Genomic DNA, 21,122 nt, shown 5'->3' with positions numbered 1-21,122 from the left:
GTCATGACTCACTCTCTTCATTGTCACAGATGCCTCTGTGTCACATCCTGTGATCCTTCCTGTAACATACTTTCCTGAAATTTGTATTCAGAGCACCTATTTGGAATTTAGGAATGAAACTAGGAGGACTTCATACTCTGCCCAGTCAGTGAGGTAAATGGGAAAAGGAATGGAACAGAAAATAAATGACGAAGGTCTTCATCTCAGCTCCATTAATTACAACTCTCAATTTTTTTTCTGCCAAAGGACATAAAAACTACTATGTTGCTTATTTCACAGGGATATAGAAAGAGCTGATATAACATATGAAAGAAAAACTCTGGTAAACAAAAGTCACTACAAAATGTTGAATTATTTTATTGTAGAGCAAAAAGTAATTACTCTAGTTCGTTCTCATACACATTCATTGGCACATTGGTCCTTGATGAACTATAATGAATCTGTTTTCTAGACTGCCATATGATATATTGATATACCATATTTCCCAGAAATTGTTTGACTTTGATGCTTTAAACATGAAATGTACAATATCCTGGAAAGAAAACTGCTAAAATTAATTGGGCTTTGGCAAAAAAATACACTAGATGATAGAATGGGGTTTTGTCATCTCTAGTTTCCCAGGTTATAGAAACAAATCACTTGCTTCCAAGCGCTCAGCTATCAGGTACCCTATAGCGTCCCACTGAGCTCATTCACACCAAGAGTGTGCACAGTTTTACTTCTGGCTATGGGTTTTTTTGTGTATGAACAAAGAAACTAATTTTCTTTTCTAGGAAACAAATGGTCCAAGTTAAAAGCTCCTGTAGGTTTTAAACAGCAAAATATCCGATTTTCAAAGGACCCAGAGGACACATTTCTCTTCAGTGAGTGGACATGGATGTGAGTAATTATTAAACTCATAAACTAGATATAATTAGGAAGATCGTTCAGCAGATTAAAGCTCTGCAGTCTAGCTCAATCCACGACCACAGTTAGAACAAGGTGGATGTAAGTTGTCTGCAGATGAAAGGGCTGGCGTGTGTGATTTTTCTCTCAGTATCTTTTCTCTTCCTTACCTCTTTCCTTCCTTTTCACAATTTTGTTTTATTCGCTTCCTTTCTCTTCCTTGCCCTGCATTACCCAAACTGAACACCCAGATTCGCACAGACCCAGCTATGCAGACAGCATGAGCATGTTCTTTGTTTTGGACTAAATGTCCAGTTTTCTTATTTTAACATGAATGTGTTTAACAATAAATTCATTTACTACCAAATGCTTAAATTCAATGAATTATTTAAATGACTTCACTATGAATTTTATTTATTTATTTATTATTTTATTTATTATTATGTATTATTATTTATTATTTTATTTATTTATTTTATGAATTTATTTACTTTGCCATGCCATTTCACTGTCGCTAGTTAAACCTTATTATGGAATGAATTCTGCCTTCTGGAAAATATTGAAATTTTAACCCTCAGGACCTCAGGATAGGATATTATTGGGGAACACGGTTTCTGTAGCTACAATTAGTCACGCAGGAGTCAAAGGAACCCCAAATCTAAAATAACTGTAGTCCTTGTTTGAAAACGAAGCTCTGTGAGAAGACACAGATATGAGCAGAGGGGAAGTGATGTAAACAGAGCCAGAGGGAGAGAATCATACGGAGAGGAAGGCAGAGATCGGAGATGCAGCCAGAAAGGGCTGCCAGCAAACCACCAAAGGCTGGCAAAGATGCGCAGAACGGTCTTTCTTATAGTCTTCAGCAACCCTGTCAACACTTTGACTTCCAACTCCTTTTCTTAAGATAGTGAGACCATAAATTTCTGCTCTAAGCACCCAGTTTAGTATACTTCGTTGCAAAAGCCCCAGCACATACAGACCTGGATTTTAGGTTTTATTTTATTTTAATTTTTTGAAAAGCCCATTTATGTCATCGTCCTTCCCAACACATAAATCTTTGTGGACCATCCATAAATGGCCAGAATCGTCCTCAGATTCTTCTGACCCAGTCACATGCCAATGATTATAGCTGGCCGACCAGAGACTTGGTTTTGTTTGGAATGTTCTTTTTTAGAACAAGAGCAAAATATTTGGAGCTTACAGATTAATAAACCAAGGGTAAAGGGAAGACACCAGTATTAGAATCTTAATTTAACTGTCCCATGACTTCTCACTTCTAAGAGTGGAGCATTTCCAGTGAAACATGGAACTTGTATTTGGCAAAAGAAGACACAAGGATAGTTGCTTGGGAAAAGTGACTGGTGAAGAAAAAATGGGCACTGATTTGGGAGTCAGGGGTAAATGTTTTAAAATCTTATCTTGGCCTCATACTTGGTGTAGGACTTCAGTTATAATATTTAGTCCTCTTTAGCATCAATTCTCTCTAGCTCAGTGTCTGGCACATAACCAGTGCCCCTGAAAGTTTAGCTATTATATATAAAGTTTATATTTATTATATAAAAGAATTTCCATTTTCAACGGATTTGAAAGTTTTCTGTTTACTGGATGACAAAAACTACAAGCAAAGCACTTAGAAAACCTTCTCAGTTTACTACATCGCAATGATCTCTGAACCTTTATATAACTCAAAACCAAAAAATGAATAATATCAGTCAGGACTTTGAAGTTACCCAGTGAGGAGTACGTTATTACCTGAGAATGTAAACTTCCATGTCAATCTAAAGTTAACCTTCAGACCTAGCTCTTAAAAATCACTGCAAGAGTGTATTTGAGGGCTTGGGAAAGATAAATCTGAGTTAATGCAAGTGGTAAAAACATGATTTATAGTTGCCTGCTAAGGAACAACTTCTTAAAGTTCAGGTGCTTACAGAAACCTATAAATACAGCATAAAATCTTACCTTACAAGGGATTCAGTATGGGACGTAAAAGAAAAGCTGATGAAATCCTTGTTTTCCAGTGTCTTCCTGCAGGGATCCTTGAAGAAAAGGGATGTTGGATTTAGTGGCGGTCATAGGTCACTTCGGGCACTTACTGAGGACACAGTGAATCAGTCTGCACAGTGCTCTCTAGTGTAGGTTTAATAGATGAGGAAATGAAAGGATTCTGGAAGTCACATCTGGGACTGGCCAACCCCTGAATCCACAGATCCTACTAAATAGTCAGAGTTTCCTTTTGGAGCCTGCTCCTATCAAGCTGGGTTACCTTGAATCGTTTGCTGAGTCCAACTGAATTTTAGCATCTTCCTGTGTGAAACTGCTATTTTAGAATCAATGATTTCACTTCTAAATGGAGATTTTCTACTTGGGAGGAAAAGTCAGTGCCAGCTAGAAGAGTAAGTGCCAAAGAGGTAATCGTCTCCATTATAATATCCCATCATGATTATATCACAATTATTTGGATTTATTCAGGTATTCCATGGAATCAGTAACACCATTATGCCTTTAAACATTAGTTTTATCTATATAATTCAAAATATTATATTAATTACTTGAGTTCATTTGTTGCTTAACATTTGGATAGCAAAAACTAGGTACTGTAAAGAAAATGGAAGTACAATAGTAAAGACGATTGGCCATTTTTCTCACGTGATAATTTCAAAGTGAGGATATTAATTCCTCGGAAAACCCAATAGCAGCCTTTCTTAGCTATTCTCCAAAACAATATATCATTTTAATATAGTTACTTTAAGAAAGATCTGAAAGATCACCTAAGTGAAAAATTTGGTTTAAAAATATCTACAAACTTCACAAAACATTGCCCTAAGTAAAACAGTGTTGATAAAACTAAGCAGAGCTTTGGATATAGCAAACTATGCTATGCCACATTTCTTAGTTTATATATCATTTAAAGGGAAACATTCACATTCTATCACATACTAGAAAAAGCAATGTGAAGGTAAAGAATGCCCTTTGTCACTAATGATAGTATTTATCTCTTTGATTGCTATTAATTTAACCAAAATACAAAATATATTGCTAAAGCTACAAAGAGACAATTTGTTGTTCAGTGGTGATTGATATTCTTAACATAAGTACTGTGAGGATAAATATTGATGAAAAAGAGTCCTAATAAAATGTATGTACTAAAATATCACCGCAATCACAAGCCAAGAAACCCTGGCCAGCATTAAAGCATTCTGTGGATCCTGCCATTTCATGCAGTAAAATTGCTGCAAAAACCAGCCCAAGACAAACATGATGCCTTTGGCATTTGCGGAGAGACAACTTCATTCAAACTGGATGGGGTCCACATAAACCAGTTGGACATGTTGTGAAATGGTGTATTTACCATCCTCTGACAATAAATGGAACAGTACAGACAGGCACAAAATTCCTTTGTATAAGTCAGTTCCTCTCACCCCTACCCTGAGCTCTCACGATACTGTTTGACACTTCGCTCTGATCATTGGCATTTTGTTTGAGGTAAGGAGAATAACACCTACCAAACCACTTCATGTTACTTGCTCAATATTTGCATTTTGCTTGTTAAAATTGGTTCAATATACAGTTGTCTCAGTTTTGAATTGGCCACTGGCCCAACCTCATTAATTAGGATTTGATCTCTCATTTATAAACCTTTAATAATAAAATAATGGTGGGGATTATTTACAATACATTGAACTGAACAAATCTCTTTTATGACAACAACAATTTGATCAGAAATGAGTATTCTTTGATTTCCCTTGGATTATTTTTATTTATTCTGATTAAATTTGAGTTTCTTTGCAATATAATTTTGTAGTCAAAATCAGAAAAAGGTGCTATAAAAAAATGGCCACACTGAGCTTGTTTGCTTAATTGACTGGAAGCTTCTCTTCCTTTTTTCAACAGTATAATTGGATGGCAATTAATGATAAATTGGTTCTAGAAGAGTATGGTACATACAACCGGATAGTGAGAATAACTCATTTTAATTATCTTAATAATTATCATGATAATTTCTAAAACACATCATGTATTCAGAGCTTTAAATAAATGAAGAGATTATAATACTTTCCATATAAAAAGAAGAGTGTTCTATATTCTTCACAAAAATAGAAAAAAAAATTACCCTAAAATTTATATGGAGACCCAGAATAGCAAAAGCAATCCTGGACAATAAAAGCAAAGCAGAAAGCATCATAATCATTCATTTATGTTATATTACAAAGTTACAGTGATAAAAACAGCATGATATGGGCACAAAAATGGAATCCACAGAACTGTGGATCAATAGAACAGGATAGTGGAATGCAGAAACAATTCCAAGCACATTCTATCATCTGATTTTTGACAAATGGGCCAAAAACATACAGTGCAGGAAAGACAGTATCCTCAACAAATAGTACCAAGAAAATTTTCTACACATATGCAGAAGACTGAATCTAGACACATAACAAAACATACTAAAGTAAAATCAAAATGGACAAAGACCTAGATATTAAGTCAGAAACACTGAATCTGCTTGAAGAAGAAAAGGCAAAACACTTGAAAAAAATACGTATAGGTAAAGACTTTCTAAACAGAACCCCACTGCACAAGAAATAACACTAATTAGCAAATGGGATTACACCAAATTAAAGAACTTCTTCACAACAAAGGAAACACGCAACAGAATAAAGAGACAATTAAGAATAGGAAAGATTGGCCAGCTACGCCTCTCATAGAGGACTACTCTCTAAAATATATAAAGAACTCAAAAATCTAAGAACCCCCAAATTAAAAGATCCAAACAAAAAAAATGGGTGATTGAAATGAAAATGCACATCTCAGAAGTACCAATGGCCAATAAATACATGAAAAAATACTCAACATCATTGGCCATGAGAGAAATGCAAATTAAAATTGAGTTTCCATATAACATATGTTGGCTGGGTTGTGGGGAGAAAGGAACCCTCTCCATTGTTAGTGGGAGTGCAGACTGGTGCAACCACTATGGAAATCAATATGGAGATACCTCAAAGAGCTGGGATTAGAGGTTCCATTTGACCCAGCCATCCCTCTGCTGGGTATCTTTCCAAAAGAATCATATCACAGTGATATATGCTCACCTATGTTTATAGCAACACAGTTTGTAATAGCTAAAACTTGGAAACAGCCCATTTGCCCATCATTTGGAGACTGGCTAAAGAAGATGTGGTTTTTCTATTAAAATGGAATACTACTCAGCCATAAAGAATGAGAAATTAGAGTCATTCATAGGAAAATGAATACATATTGAGGATATACTCCTAAGTGAAATAAGTCACACATGTGTAAATACTGAATAGTTTCTCTGGTGTGAATAAACTATAATAGTACATAAGATCTTAATGATATAATGGACAATGTGAAATAGGAAGAAAGGGGCTAAAGGTGTAGGGATAGTGGGAAGCTAATAAGGGAAAAGAAAAAGTAGGAGAAAATGAAAAGTGGAAATAAAGTGTTTGTAAAGGGGGAGGGTAGGAGGGGGTGAAGGGAGGGCAGGGACAAGGGGAAAAAATGAGAACCCAGACCTGTCATGTAAAGGTAGAAGATCCCAATAATGAATGTAACTGTACTGTATACCTAAAATGTGCCAATAAACTCAATGAGGAAAAAAATGGTAAATACTTCAGGAGACAGAAATGTTTATCTGGATTTCAACACTGCACAGTGTATACATGCATCAGTTCATCACAGGATACCCTAAAAATATGTACAATTTTTTAGTGGCTATTTTTTAAAGTTAATGTTGTTAGTACATTTTAGGTATACATTATGATCACATTCATCATTAGGAATTTGTACCTGTACATTATATATCTTAGTTCTTGTTAAATATGTACAGTTTTATGCACCAGATAAAAAAATTAAGAAATAAATGAAAAAAATCACTTGTTTTTATAAATACCTTTATTCATAATGGAAAAAGCTTTTACTATTCATAAAAATCAATACCACCAAAAGAAATGACAGAAAAAACAAAAATAGACAATCATCTTTGAAATTTAAAATGAGTTATTACACTTTGAGACAATATATATTTGAAGAGAAAAGCCACCTGGTTTGTGTGCGCCAGCCATGTAAATATGCACTCACTTTTACACACACAGTCCTTGCAGTGGAGACATTGCAGACTCTGCCCAGCGCTGTGCCCAGATTTTACTCATAAGACGTTATCAATAGAAGTTAATTTCTCACTTTCTGGAACACAAATCTGTCTGCCTTTAAAGGAAATACAGCTGCATGAATTTTCCCACTGGTGTCTCAACACTTGAGCTCTTCCCCACCTCTAGGTACCTACCACCTGATCGGCGTGTGGAAACACTAGGTGCAGTGTTGAAAATTCAGAGCAAATATGAAAAGTCATTCCCTTCATGAAGCATCTGTCTAAAACCAATAAACAGAAAAAAAGTAATATGAGGCTCAAAATACCTTACATTCTAGTACATGATATGGTTTCGTACCTAGGACATATAATCAGTCATACACTGAAAGCCAGCCATCCTAACTCAATCCAAGAGAGATAAAAGCCTCCTGTATTTGTGATGAACAAAGTATGCTTGGAGCTCAGCCTTCGGCTTGTACTCATCACTGGTATCACAAGATCCAGGCATAATATAAAATGATAAGACTTGTATGCAGGGTCATTTCCATTAATGGACTAACATCCTTTGTCTATGGTGTTAAAAATGGTTTACTCCCCAGTTACCATGTGTTCTGACGTAGGTAAATTCTACCTTAAAACCATTTCCAATACAAAAGACGAACATGTTTTCACCTCTGAGTCTTAGCATTTGTGCTTTCTCTCCCAGAAAACTCTTCTCAGATGCTGTGCATTGCACTAGAACTTAATTTTGACCTCTGCTTTACTAACAGACTTTTCCAGACTACCCAGTCTAAAACAGCACTCCACACCACCCTGAACTTTCTGGCCCCAATTCATTTCTTCTACATAGCACCTAATGCTACTCCAATTTGTATGATTTTGTATTTATTTATTTATTTATAAGTTTATTACCCTTCTCCCAGATATGGATGTGTAAACTCATCAGAAGAATCATTTTTTACTGTTGTTTATATTGTAATTGTCTTAACTGTAGTGTCCTCAGGGTCTGATCAGTGTTTAGCATGTATGTAGTTCTGGCTGTATCTAGATGTCCCTCCAAAGCCTCTAGTGGTCATAGGTGGAGCTTTTCAGAGGCGGTTGAATCTAGAGTGTGTGATGGTGGGATTAAGGATGTGATGCTGGGATTGATTCATGGTTCACTGTTAGGATTAGGGGTGTCCCACCCATAAAAGCTACACACTCTAAGGATGGGTTGCCTGGATTAAATATAAGGGGCAGAGAGTCACTGCTTGGTTGCTTATAGCTTGCTGCTTTCTGCCTTGCTTCTTCTGCCCTCTGCCTTTTGCCTGCCATGAACTTTTTTTCCTTTACGATCCCCCTCTGCCAAGCCACCCTGCCTTGCAGCCAGTGGATTATAGACTGAAACCTCTACAAACTGTAGGTATAATAAACCTTCCGTCTCTTAACTGTGAATATTGGGTATTGTATTTAAGCAATTAGAAAAGTAACTAAGACATTGTTTGGCAAGACATGAAAGCATCTTACAAAACAGTGTGTATTGAAACAAATAAATTTCATTTAATCCTTCAAACAACTCAAAAGACTTGAGAAAACCGAGAACTGGAGACAATGCACATATTGTTTTATAAGTAATAAACAAAGAAACTCGAATTTGAATTCACGTAAGTCTCTGAATTTAACTGTTATATTACTCTCATGTGATTTGCATTACATATTTTGCCTTTGGGGTGAATGTGGGCAGTACAAACAGATGTGCCAAGTTTGGGGAGAACAAATTTTAAAAAGTGCATATGAATGCTTCATTTTGTTGTGCAAAAGGTGATTAAAAGGTTTTATAGGTAAATATGAAGCCCAGATTACTTCAACATCAGGGAAAAATAAAACAATTAAAAAAGGAAAGCCATCAGTCTTTTAACTTGCACATATCAGAATTCTTTGAGTATTTTCTAAGCATAGTGGAAAAAGGAGAAGAAGTCATCGATCAGCTTGCATATTCTTTTCTGCAAACAGGTCTCACCTGCTCCCAGCTGGCTTTGTCACTACAGAGTAGAATGTCTGAAGTGTTTACCTCCTGACCCTAACCTAGCCTGCAGTTACTCTGCAAGTAGCCTGACCTGTGTATGTTAGAATTGCATTTTCACCTTCCTCTTCCCCATGATCAAATGTGACTTGTTCTCCTGAGCTTTAAATATTTTTCAGGCTACTGGAGTTTCAAATTCTCTAAGGACCCTTTCTAGGCAAGTTTTAAATTCCATCAATTACCTGAAAGGACTATTTCATAGTTTGGTCAGTCACCCTATGCATCTTTCGTCATGCTTGGAGAAAGAAATGTTTCCAATCTACCTCATAGGGTCAGTGAGGAAAGTCTCTCCCCTGTTTAACACACAGAGCCATTCCTACAAGGCCCAAGGCCATGGTCTCCCCACCCACAGGTTCTTGAAGTCTATTACTGCCACACAGCCACCACCACCTCCCCAGGGGCCAAAGAGCCAATGCTATTTTGCTTCAAGTACTAACTTGCAGCCATAGAGAGACCTGGGCACTAGGGAGAAAAGGCCACCAGGTGCCTCCAAGTACAGACTCAGTACTTAATCTTGTTCAAAGGCCATAAAAACAGGCAGAGAGTAAAAGAGATTTAGCACTTGATCTCAACCACCATGCTGCCAAGAACATTGTTATCCAGGTAAATCACTGAATTAGCATTTTATTTTAAATTTTCCCTTCTTGGTTCCCACCTCTTTTCAAAGGCTCACTGAATACTCCTTTAAATTTGTATTTTCAAGAGGCTATCACTATACAATACAAAATGCAATGGTATTGGTGATTGGATCTCAAACAACATTAAAAGCAAACTTCTAATATACAGATAGGTATATTATAGAGGGATAAATCACTTTCTCTACACATGCTCACACATTTAATTTATCATCCTCGTCAAGTAAGAAAAGTTTCATCATAGACCCAGGCTTCTGTAGACATTGGTCACAGGTCCGAGTCCCAGACCTAAGAGAGCACTGTGATAGATGTGCTGTCATCAAAGTGTGGAATGAGAATGAGATAATCTGGTTGACAGAATTTCCAAGTAATTTGACCCAGATTTCATCTGGCTCACTTTAATATTTATTGAATTAGATTGCACTGGTCTCTGTACGAGGCACTTTCACATGTGTCAACTTTGAAACAACATTCAAAGGGGGAAATGATTCATCCCACTGTTGTAGAATAAAACCAAGATTCAGAAATGTTCAATAATTGGCCCCACAGAAGAACTGGTGTTAGACTTAAATTTCTCATTGTGTATGAAACTTTTTCACAAAGTGTATGCCTGTGTCTTACTACATGTGAAAGAAGACAAAAGCATTTTCCTTATATTATTGAAGACTCTCCCAGCTGCAACAGTTTGAATCTGAAATGACACCCACCAAAGCCAATCTGTTAATAGGAAGTTGTGGAACCTTTAAGCAGCAAGGCCTCTGCATCACTAGAGCAGTGCCCTCTCTCCAGACATGAGGTAAGTGGTTTTATTTCACACATACACCTGCCACGATGGGTCTTCATGGGCCCAAAACAATTAGTCAATCAATTAGGGACTAAACCCCCTGGAACAGGGAGCCAAAATTAACCTTTTCTTTTTAAATGTTGCTTATCCCAAATATTTATTATGATGATGCAAACTACTAACACAATAACTTATTTGTATCTAAAACACTATTAAAGTGGGAACTAGCTGTATATCTCAACATGTATCTACACCCCTAGCTGGTCTTCTCTACTACAAGTAATTATTTCTAGCTCAGCCCATTTCTCAACCTTTAATCGTAAACACTTAGTGGTCCTCTTGATTCATAACCTCTGTCCTATCTTTACTACATAGAATCCAACTTATATTTTCTCTAGATTATTTTTCATTTTCACCCCTCATCTTCACTTTATTTGCTTAGTCTCATCTGCCACTTCCTCTGTCCAGAACTAGTCCAATGGCCTTTCTCCTTCCTGTTGACCACTCTCTTAGAACCACCCTAGAAGATGCAGAATCCTGGACCAATTTTTTTTGTTAGATCTGTATCTGTGTAAAATATTTTGATTAAAAATTATTATGGACCCTGTAAGATATAGGGATTTATCAATAACAAAGCTATGCAATTAGTCAAGAAGAGGAACTTGCATTCATTGTGTTTATTGAGTGATCAGTGCACATGAAGATTTTTCTCACAGTATCCAGGACTCTTTCTGTTTTGACTGAAGAAATATTTCTTAAGTGTTTTATTTTCAAATGTGTCATCCCTGACTAGTTGTATATTTCCAACAATAAGAGAAATGGTAGCAATGCTGCTATTAGTCATAAATTTTGTTTCATCATAAACAATATAGATTTTATGTCAAACAAATATAGATAGCCTTGCATCTGGATTTCCCTAATACTGTTTCCTTAGTCCTGGCTACACCATGACTCATGGTTCTCCATCCACCATGGTGACATTTATGCATTCTGGCTGCCAGTGACTCTCACAGGTGTTACTGTGGTTCCTTGATGATGTCTACAAATGCAAATCTTACCCAGAGTATGTAACTCAATATAAATAATTATTTCCTGGTGATTATAATTTATCATTTGAAATTGTAGAGTATGATTTCTAACCATGTGTTCTCTTGAATGTTTTTGGCAAAGGCCAAAAGATAAATTATAATCTTTTATTTTAAATGGCATTATATTTCTTCTGAATTCATAAGCTATTACCAAGGACATTTACAAACATCTACAAACAGCAGGACATAACTGATGGTAGACTCAGCTAGGAATAAACAATGCTGATAATGGAGTAAAACTGAAAAATATTCTAAAGAAAAAAAACTGTAGATAGGATGTGATCACTTCCAAATTTGCCTACACACTTACCCTAGACATACCATCACAATAGGGCCAAGTGGCAAAGAGAGAGAAAGGTGTCCCAGTCATATAAAAAACTATCCTTCATCTGACAATTCTTAGAGTGCATAACTGCATACCCTGGAGGCAAGAGAAGCCAGTAACTGGAAGATCCCACTGGCCTTACAGAAGAGAAATCTAGAAAATCCTTTGAGAAGATATGGGTGGGCACCCTAGAGGAGTATGCAGCTGGTATGAGAGAACTGTCCTAATTCTGGTAGCGAGATTCCCTGGGAAAATTTGCCTGTACCTCCCCCTCTTGCCTGTGAGGACTGTACACCAGAAGTGACAGCAGGGATGGAATAGACAAGTGACACATGGCCCAGACACATGGTAGGCCGTAGAACAGTGGTAGCCCAAGAGCCTACATTCATCTTTTATTATATGTGAGTGAGAGTCACTCATGTCCAAACATTAGGTTCACTAAATCCCACTGTCCTTGAGAAAGAAACATTAAACTAGCCAGACACACGACCTGCTTTCCAGAACTCACTTCTGGTCCTCAGCCATTGGGCTCTGGGATGACCCCATGTCTCAAGTAACAGAGCTTTTCAAAAGTCTGGTTGATTCTGAAATGGAATAAAGATGAAGAATGTAAAATTTATAAAATATATCAAAAAAGAAAAAATACTAGAATCCCTGAAGAGGCTCATGGTGCCCTGATCTGGCCTAAGGGGAACCTGTTCTAGGGCTTTGCTGGTTCCAGATGCTCCAGGTATTAGACAGGAAATAGGAAGATTGTGTGGAAGGAAAAGCACAGGAAACCAGGAACATGGGGCCCCAGCACTAGGGCCCACTTGCAAAGTCTAGGGAGGTAGGCTATGATAGGCATACACACAAAAACGAAATAAAACAAATAAATAGTAAAAATTAAAAGTAAAAAATAAGGGTAAAAATAAAAAACAAGAATAAGGGACAAAAATCCCAGGGTGGTCAGTGGCAGGCCCCTTGGGTTCAATTAATCCTTAGTTTAGAAAAAAAAATGTTTTTCTTTTCTTCGTCTGTGGCTCTCTTAAATTAAACTCAATTTCTTGATAGCTGGAGAGATATAATATATTTTACTGGGGTCATCTTGGTCCTTTGAAAAACATTCATTGGGTAGTTCTCTAAAATAATGTATGATTTGGTTACTTTGTTAGGATAAAGTTTTTCTTGTGCAGGTATTTTGAAAAAATAGGTGATCAAGAAAACAGCAAGATAGTCATCCATAATATAAGGAGAAAGTACAATGTAGAGAGTGGTAAAGAAAAAGAAAAGGCAAAGGTTGTTTTTATACCCTCCTCTTCCAAATGCATTAATCTAAAAAAATATTTCCCTCTGGGGAGGTAAGATGATACATGAAGTGAAAGCACTTAACTGTGATTTCTTAGAGACCTCAAAGGCCATAAAAAGCACTTTAAACTGAAGAAAATAAGGCCAGGTCTTTATTAAGTGTGACAAAAATTGAATGGTAGGCCTCTGAAAGCTGTTTATAGAAAAGCTGAATGCAAACACAAAAATCCCTACAACTTCTCTATCCATCTTTACTTTAGTAACTGTATTTTAATGCAAAGGCCAGAAGATAAAATACAGTCTTTATTAGTTATGTTTCTTCTGAATATGTAACCTGTTATTAGTGAAATATTCTAACGTACAGGAAAGTGAGAGGATAAAAAATATATTGCATGTATCTTCACGCAGGCTATAATTATCAGCTTGCAGTCATTCCTGTATCATCACCACCTTCTAACTCTCCACCTAAATCATTCTGAAGCAAATTATTGATATTATATAATTTTGTATAAATATTTCAATGTATCTCTAAATAAAAAATGTTTCCCTGCCATCAAAATCACAGTATTTTCATTAAACACACACACACTTCCTTGGTATCATCAAGTAGCAAGTTAATATCCACAATTTGCAAATGGTGTTATAAGTTTTAAATTCTGTATATTTGAACCAAGATCCAAATGAGGTCCATACACTGGATTGGTTCATGCGACACTTGCATTACTGCCTAGGTTCCTTATCCCATCCAGTAGGTGGTTTTTTTCCTTGCAATAAATTAAATATATTCTTAAATTTTCTGGTAGTATGTTTTTATGGATCCCGTAAAATATTATATAACATGTTTCTGTGGTTCTAATTCTTTTAACTTAATAACCCCAAACACTTATTGTTTCAACTGTTTTACTCAATTCTCTTATTGTTGGTACACAAATGTAAAGGCATTTAACACAACTATTGATTTCAGGGATTCATTCCAGGGCTGGCTGGTTGTAAGGCAGGAACATTTCAGTGGAAGGGCATGGTGAAACCAAACAGCCTTGTTTGTGTGGCCAGGAAGAAGAGCGGGGGAATAATACCTAAAATGAAGGGATAAGGTACAGGATCTAGTAACCCGAGGTCACATCTCCGTGATACACCCGAACACACCTTAAAGTGTGCGTCAACCAATTAGGTTGACAGGACGAAGCTTAACCATCACATAGGTCTTGTTTGTTTTTTTTAACAAAACTGCTTTATAGGTAATGTTATATTCTTCTCAAAGTAGCTGCTTACTGGCTTATCATCTGTTTTTTATGTAATGTTAGCTGCATTTAAGACCAAGTGATTATCCTAAATCAAATAATTTCCCAAAGTTTACAAAATGCTGAATTCCTATTACTTTCCGATTTTTAACTGAAATATTATTTCACATAGAAATTTTCTCTCATCAACTGTACCAAGGAAATAGTCTTAGTATTAAAACTTAAATACATGATTCCATATTTATCCATTCTCTAATTAATTATTACCTGAATACCTCCAACAAAGTCAAAGTGATTTTTAAAGTATCATTGAGAACACATGGCTTTAAATATTATTAATGTATATCAAGCTATTCTAGTAATTGTTCTTATCATCTTGTTTTAACTTAGTGGGAGCCTGTCAAATTAGCTTTTACATCTCTTTGATGTAACTAGAGCAGTCTTCTGTAGTATCTTTTATATCTGGATAACAAGATATCCTAGACTCAGCTTGTATATCCCTAGTCCAGAACTAGAAGCACTCATTCTCTAAGTCTTTTTCTCTAGTGTGAAATACTATTCAGGGACCATAATTGGAAAGCTCAACTTGCTCAAGGCTATTGACTTCGTCCTAATTGCTAGACTTTATTAGCAACAGAACTAGGAAAGGTATCCTAATAATATGTATATGGAAATATGTAAAATTACATATTATATTATTATCATGTATTATGTGTATATATAAAATATATACACTTTTCTCTGGCCATGCTAAGGATCAATCTAAGGCTTCCAAGGTGCAGTGCAAGAGTTCTACCACTGAGACATATTTCCAGGCAAATATTTACTTATTTTTTATTTTTTATTTTTATATTTTAGTTCTGGGTGATTGAAGTAGACATTTCTTCATTAAATTTATTGGTACTTTTTAGGCATACAGTACATTCATTATTGGGATTCGTCATTGGGATCTTGTACCTTTACACGATGTATCTTGGTTCTCATTTATTTATTTATTTATGGTCCAGGGATCAAACTCAGGACCTTGCACTTGCAAGGCAGGTGGCAGAGCCACTGAGCTGAATCCCTGGCTCTTGGTTCTTTTTTTCTTCCCCATTCCCCTGCCCTCCCTTTACCTGCTCCACCCCTATGCTTTTTAAAGACAAAAATTGTCATGAAATCACATTGACATTACTCATTCAAATTCCAGAATATACAATTTTTTATTACTGTTCTAAATCTTACATACCTATTTTTTCTTCCATTTCAAATACACTGAGCCCATCTCATCAAGTTTGATATGTCTTATATTTCACACATACACCTTTATAATAGCAATTCCACTACTACTACTAAAGATATTATTACAGGAAACATGACAGTATGGTCAAATTACTGTGTTTTATAGTCATAGGAAGAGTTCCTATCTGATTAGTGGTTATACCAGCTAGTTACTACACATATGTTTGTCATTTTGTATTTTGTCTTATTCCAATTAATAAAGATTACTTTTGCAATTTTAATTATAACTAATAATTATAATTACATATACACATATCAAAGATATGATATACATATCAAGATATAAAAGATTACCATTTCTATCTCTGTCCCTTCCAGTTCAATTTCTCATCTTACAGGAAAACGTTTAATGTTATGGTCCACTACACTAATTAATAGTAATGTACACAAAATACATCTTATTCTGAGCTTACTCTGGAGTACTGTACACAGTTGTGCTATCCAAAGTAGTAGCCATTGGGCACATGTTAAACCATTTATGTTTAAATTTAAAATGATTAAAAATTAAAAACTTAAAGACTCAGTACTTAGTTTTTCTTGTCTCCCCACAACTAATCTAGTTATAATTACTACAGATTGTCCAACTGGTCAGAACAAATTCCAATTGACGCCTGCTAATCCCATCATCCTGGAAGAAAGCAAGCAATTAATTTCAGCTTCTTGGTGCCACACGACTTAGATTCAATCCTTTCCACCCTAGAAAAAGAAAATTCATCCTGACCAAGGTAGGAGATCTGGAGTTAGTTTGGTCTTTGCTTCCCATAGTTGTCACCTACCCAAAGACATGAGATCTTGCTAATAAGGGTAAAAGGATATAATTTTCATCCAAAGATGGGCAGCTGTAGACAAATACTATCTATTACACACACACACACACACACACACACACACACACACACACACTATTCAACACTTCCACCTACCACTCTCTTGCCTAGACCAGTGGACTAGCTTTTTGAAGACATAGGTGAGGCACAAGATTAGAACAGATCTTGGAAGAATTCTGGACAATCTTTCAGAATGAAGTTCAACTTAAATTGATTATGCTATATGGTATTAAATCTACAATAGTTGGAATACATAAATCCAAGGATCAAGATGGTAGAAAAAGGACCAGCCATGCTCACTATAATGCACAGTGACCCATTTGAGGATTTGGTAATTCGTATCCCCACAATTCTTTGCTCAATGAGTCTAGAATTCCTCTTTTCAAGAGATGAGGTGCTTTCATCAAGAGAACATTAATATTTCCTCTTAATCTTAAAGATCATGATCATCCTGAAGATGTTGGGCTACTACTGGATAAGAAGAGGGATGGAGAAGAATGTGTTTACTACCCAGGTGACTTAGAGGACATCTCTTCATACCTATATGCTGACATATAATTATAAAGAGACAAATACGCAACCATTAAGGACATCATAACCAGAGACTTAGGTGTGAGGATCTGCTTTATCCTACTCCTAAAACCACCTATGTCATAAATGCTAGGTGAGAATGGTGGCTATCTAGAAAAAGTGTCGGATAAAAAAGATGAGAAATGTCAATAATTATCTTGTAAAGAACTGCAGCAATGGGGCACTGAATTTTGTCACTTTAACTTTTTTCTCATAGTTCCCTGAGAATTGCAACTAATCAGGACCACATGGAAGCTGCCAATGGTCAAAGAAAAGTAAATGGGAGAAGTAAATTTGAGTGAGACAAAGGGTGAGCTTACAGACAGTGTTGGCATGCTTCCCAGACCACACTTACTGTCAAGGTAACCATCTCCCAGCTGCTGTTAAGTTTGTAATGGATCATACCCCTTGCTTTCTCCAGAGAATTCCCCTTAGCTGCTGGAAGCCACCTGGCCCAGAAATGCTGTGTAATTTATACATGCACTGTGATTGGGGTTGCTCTATACCTAGTGTCTGCAAGTGGGTATGATAACCTAGCCCCTGTGGTAGCTAATCTTGACTGTCAACTCAAAAATCAGTAAAACACCATCCTACGTGAGTCTGTGGGGTTGTGCTCAAAGATGGTTGGCATGTGGCATAGCAAACTGAGGGGAAGCCTCACCTTGAACATGGGTGGAGACATGGATGGAACAAAAGCAGAAGACAAAGCCAAATAACTAATATCCATCCCCCGCCACTCCCTGTTTTAGTCCCTCTCCTTCTCCTTCTCCTTCCTCTTCTGGGTGTCATAAAGTGAGTAACTTGGCTATTCCATGCTTTTCTGCAGTGATGTTTCTACCTCACAACAAGCCTAAAAGTAATGGAGCCATCCAGCTATTGACTAACACCTTGAAACTAAGCCAAAATGAATCTTTCCTCCATTAAGTTGTCATCCTCAGGCATCTTATTACAGCAATGCAAATCTGCTAACATAGCCCCCTCGCCTTTTGGTGGGTGACATAATTTCTATGTACCAAAAACACAGAAGAAACATAAAACTTCTAAAACAATACGTGCAATCACAAGGAACCATGACTTCCTACGAAGCTGTGTCTTTGCCAAGATTCTTCTCCTGCACTGTAGCTTTCCTTTTCATTCATTTGCAACTTTTTCCTCAGCAAAGCATCAATAGATCACTTGCAACATTTTTTCTCATCTCAAATCATGTCATTTGCAATAGTTTTATGGTTACTATCCCGAGACTGATATGTTTCAATATACCTGTACGTGTGGGTGGTTACATGGATAGCAGGATAATGAAAATGAGAAACTTTGTGATATTTTAATTTTGTCATTCCCAGTGTCAGTAGAAACGAGATTCTTGATGTAGGAAAAGTAAATATAGGTATAAGATAGTAGAGGTTAAAAAAAAATCTCTGCATATCTAAAATTTAATTGGAAACAGTATGACTTTATGATACCATTTTTCTTAATATAATTTTTAAAAATACTCCTAGCTTTGTCCATTGAAAAGATCTAGAAATTTTTAAAAGTCAGTAGTAAATTTCCCAAAATCTTAAAACTACGAAAATTAACCAGAAATTCTCAAAATTATTATGGATGCTAATATATGGCATTAAACACGCAAAATGTGCGTGACACATCTTGTCATACCAAACACAAGGTAATTATTAAGTATGCTGTGAGAAAACAGAGTAAAGAGGCGGGCCTGGCCAAGACAGGGTAATTTCATAAAATAGCCATTGTGACATTACTAAGACAAAATATTACTAAGACGAAACATTTACACCCACAACTTAAAGGAGGAGACGTTTACTTTGACTCTCAGCTGCAGAGGGTTTGGCCCATGGTTGGCCAGCTCCCAGGAAGAACCAGTATGCTGAGCGTGCCTGGGAGAGGAAATCTGCTCACGTCACAGCAGTCAGGAAAGCAACAGGAGAAGGGGGGAGGAACTGAGGACAAAATCACACCCTTCCAAGTTACTAGATAGCGACACAAAACTTTCAGCAAATGGAAACTGACAAGTAGAAGCTGACCTGATTGAACGATGATACTGAAATTTAATTCAAGCTTCCAGTGGGAGAAGTTAGCCACCTCGATCACAGAATCCAGAAATATTTAGGAATTTAATGACGCTCTTCTAATGAGAGGTGAAATAATGTTGAAAACAATAAAAATAACCAAATATTTATTTAAAAAAATAATTATTTCCATTTTCACCCAGACCCCACCTCCTGGCTGGTACAGCCCAGATTACTACAACTTTCTATTTCCCATACCCAACAGAAGCCTGACAAATTATCTTCCTGAGAAATGGAAACAAAGAGATCCATATACTCAAGGAAACTAGCTGTTCCCAACAAAATAATTAGTTTCATATGATCTAGTCCATTGCAGACAGAAACAGAAATCATTCAATTAAAATTTCAAGTTGAGTTTGAGTCCTTTGAAAATTTCTTGCAATGACTTTTAAAGTTTGTTATAATCAAACATTGATACAAATATTATTGGGTACATAGGCCAGTGCCTACTATACACAAGAAAATTCAATAGAAATGGCAAAATCTTTTGAAATAAATTATAGACTTTGCAAATCAAGATTTTTCTATCATGAAATATTGCCTCATCTATTTGATTTTCTAGCTGATTTTCAGAAATGTTTTTTAATTTCTACGGTCATATAATTTAATGAGATAAAAATTCAACTGTAAGTGCATGATTAATTTAGGCCTATCATCAATCTTCTAAGATTTATTTTATATGATGTCCCCATTAATCATATTTCTAATACTGAAGCATATGAAATATAATTTTTTAATAATAGAATATTAAAGTTATCTTGGAGATCATAAGCCTACATCTCATTATAGATTAAGAATTGGAAATCCTTCTCTATTTTCTAAGACATCTCCTGCACGGCTATGATAGAGATTTCCATTGTAGAGTTGAATGTTGGCTCTACGGAGCAGTGATTGTTGAGAATTTGTTCAGAGTCCCTTGTTCCAATAGAGCAGAGAGTCTGCATTTGTTGTCTTTACTAACTTGCTGAGCTCTTTTCCCAGATTTTGGGTGTACAAGAAAACATATCTTTTTTCTTTCTACTTCATGAATCGTTAGGGTTTTCTTTAGCAGTTATTTTTATGACTCATTTTCATTATAATGAGGAAATTGCTGTGATGGTTTCTTAACTACTCGCCTACATCTGTTTTATACTATACAGAGGAAGAGAAGGCAGCTGCTGAACAGGAGAGAAGGAAGCACCTGTATGGGCCTGATAATGACAGCAGTCTTGGAGAACACTGTCAGCCCATTCTAGAGGCTACTGCAGCCAGAACAGGCTGGCATAAAGGGACCAATCAGACCAAGAGTTCACAGATGATTCACAGTGACTGTATAAAACATGCTTTGGATAAATGATGATGAGAGCATTTCAGACAGGATAGAAATGGAGACTGGAAAGTAAATCACACTGAGCTTTCTGCCCAGAAATTAAGCTGATAAAAGAGCCTTCAGCTCATACATGAAATTAAATGAACCAAGAACAAGAAAGCTTTCTATAGTCTTAAATATGTAAGGCAAACCTTAAAAAAATAATTCATAATAAAAAGAAATCAAGCATTATAATTTCTTAATACAGTATTTTCTGTGGAAATAATTTCTATTGACCAGATATGAGAATGAAGAGTAGCAGAGTTAATTTTAAAAACAAATGTAGAAAAACATACATCAAAGAAAACATCTGATTAAGTCAGATCTACTTGCCTTGGGTTCTATAGGAGTATTTAAAGTGTTGGCTCTTGAGTGCTCTGTTACTGATTTCTCAGTTGCAGAAAAGGCATGTTATAAATCCCCACAGTCAAAATAAGGAATATAATCAGGGCAGACTCTTCTGTTGGTCTGCAACATTTCCCTTCTGCTGTAATGGCAGAGGTAAGTAGTGTCAAAGAGACAAACGGCCTGCAAAGCCTAAAATATTCACTGGGTCTTAATCAGCACCTATTTTCCTTTTTTTTTTTTTTTTTTTTTTT

This window comes from Fukomys damarensis, unplaced genomic scaffold (genome assembly GCF_012274545.1).
Source record: "Fukomys damarensis isolate Sample0158 unplaced genomic scaffold, DMR_v1.0_HiC HiC_scaffold_38, whole genome shotgun sequence".
NCBI classification, from domain to species: Eukaryota; Metazoa; Chordata; class Mammalia; order Rodentia; family Bathyergidae; genus Fukomys; species Fukomys damarensis.
The sequence above is the reverse complement of the archived record's forward strand: the minus strand, read 5'-3'. Positions refer to the sequence as shown.